The 2,500-nt window shown below is 44.3% G+C and overlaps 1 protein-coding gene across 1 annotated transcript in view; it reads left to right on the top strand.

Annotated features, from left to right (window-relative positions):
* Positions 1-2,500, top strand: part of si:dkey-174m14.3 (uncharacterized protein LOC563117 homolog) — a 17,783-nt gene that overhangs the window by 3,896 nt on the left and 11,387 nt on the right. The gene's annotated exons all lie outside the window — the stretch shown is intronic.

Raw genomic sequence — 2,500 nt, forward strand, 5'->3', positions numbered from 1 at the left:
GTAAGAAAAGAGAGAACTACAGGGAAAAGGAGAGAGAGGGAGGGAATTGGAGGTGTTCACTGAATGAGGTTGTAGTTTGTGGAGAGTGGATAGAAATCATTAGAAATGGATCAAAGAAATTAATTATAGGCTATTAGCATGGTGGCTTTATCATATTGTTTTCTGTTCCAACATATTTGCCCTTCCATGTGTGTACTGTATGTATTTGGGCTTTTGGCAATAATGTTACTGAAACTGAATCATAAAGGCAAAGACATCTGGACATCTTCACAGAGAAACTGCGCTAGTGAGTCAGACTCAGGGTGGTGGGGGTGGGGGTGGTGGTTGAGGATGGAGAGAATAGGGGCACAGCATGGTGGAGGTCTAGAGGATGGAGAGAATAGGGGCACAGCATGGTGGAGGTCTAGAGAATTACTGGAAACAGTTACTCTGACAAGCTCACCAAGGGGGCGGCACCGCACTGCACGCAGTGGTTAGAAATGGAAGATGGAGAGACCAGTATAGGCAGTCAGGCGAAGGAGAGGATAGAAGATAGAATAATCAGGGGGATGAGTAAGGGCTAGACAGTAGAGAGAGAGAGAGAGAGAGAAACCCTGCAGAAATAGACACAAGATATTCTAGCAATCAGGCATGTCTGTGGACACCCATCTCTATTGTAATATAAGACTCCCTGATTGGAGCTCTAGGTCAGGGTCAGCTGTAGTGTTGCAGCAACCCAGGCTGGGGTCGAGATGAGGCTTTGAGGGTTTGATGGCTACTGTGATCTATTGTGGTCGTTGGGGCCATCTCTAAGCAGGACTTGATTGGTAGATCGAAAGGGCAGGAGCCAGGAGAGCAGGAGGAGTAACCGACACCATCAAGACCAGAACACTTCATCCTACTCTACACCAGCTGCATTCATCATCATGATATGATTATTGGGAGGGTTGCATTGGCCACTTTTGATTATTGGAGGGATTTGCATCCCCCGCCCCCACACACACACACACTCATGGTATGATCAAGACACAGGCAGCAATATGGTGGCATTGACTGAGAAACATCACACAAGAGATGTAGCAAGAAGACAGGCTGCCGGACACCTTGAAAGACTCTGAGCTCAAGGTCCTCCTACACATTATCCATTAGTACAGACAGAGCTGACACGTGCAGCACTATATCTGTATAGAGATGGTTTGAAATGTGGACTACACACACAGTGCTTTTTTCAAGGGACCTCAGAATTGAATAGAATAGCTTAAATTCGCTGTGCTGTGTCTGAATTTTGATACAGCAATAAATAATCAAACATACAGTTCAACTCATACACTGCATGTAAAGGACAGTAATAAATAGTAAACACACACACACACACACACACACGCACACGCACACACATGCACGCTTTCTTCCCCATACACACACAGCCACACACATTGTACAAGTGTCCAGTTAAGGTATCAGTATGAAATATCAGCACCATTAAAACATAAATAGTCCCATTATTGCCCAAGCTGTCCCATTATTGCACACTAACGTTTCCTTTTGGTCAGTTCACTGTCCTCTAACTTCTCCCCTTGTGGCAGGCACACACTGAAGAGAGGTTGACTACTTTGCTCAGTGGAGGTTGCACGAAGACATCTTCTCAAATCTCAGATCTTTAGCACCCTAATAGCCGAGCTCTCCCGTACCTTAACTGCTAGAGTCTGGATCTAGCAACTTCAAAGTCACGAGTTTCAGTGTCCAGGGAGTTGAGGAGGGGTATATATCGCTTTCACCGTGCGTCGCGCTGGATGAAAGCACGCTAGAATGACTGAATCTAAAAGGGAGCATGGTGTTAAGGGTAGAGATCCATTTGTAATGATCCATCTCTAAAGCCTTAATGCATGACTGATAACACAGTGCGCCACTTACAGAATGAGGTTTTATTCATGTGAGCCTCTTAAGCACTTGATGGAATGAGAGAGGGGAATGTATGTGAAGACATTATCATAACTTCCAGCCCTGGTAATTTACTGCATACATACATTCTTAATTGTTGTACATGACGGAAATAGCTATAGGACAAATTATATATTAGCTAAAAGATATGTTAACCTCTAAATATGCCCTGGAGCCATCAGCATCTGTAGTTCAGCCCACATAGATAGGCATTCATTTCATAGGTTTATTACAGTAACACACTGAATTGTCTGTGTGTGTGTGTGTGTGTGTGCTTGGATTTGGCTTTGTTGTTTTTAGACACACAATATTCTTCATCATTAGATGAGGATAGCGCTCTTTCTGAGATTCTAGTTGGAGAATCCCACAGAAGCAAAAGTGCTCATTACACTTAGGGTTCAAGACACGGATGGGAATACTGGCAAAGGACTTTAAATGTGTGTGTGTGTGTGTGTGTGTGTGTGTGTGTGTGTGTGTGTGTGTGTGTGTGTGTGTGTGTGTGTGTGTGTGTGTGTGTGTGTGTGTGTGTGTGTGTGTGTGTGTGTGTACTGTACTGTATGTGTGTGGTTACTGAGGAGAT

Source organism: Sardina pilchardus, chromosome 12 (genome assembly GCF_963854185.1).
Source record: "Sardina pilchardus chromosome 12, fSarPil1.1, whole genome shotgun sequence".
Lineage (NCBI taxonomy): Eukaryota > Metazoa > Chordata > Actinopteri > Clupeiformes > Clupeidae > Sardina > Sardina pilchardus.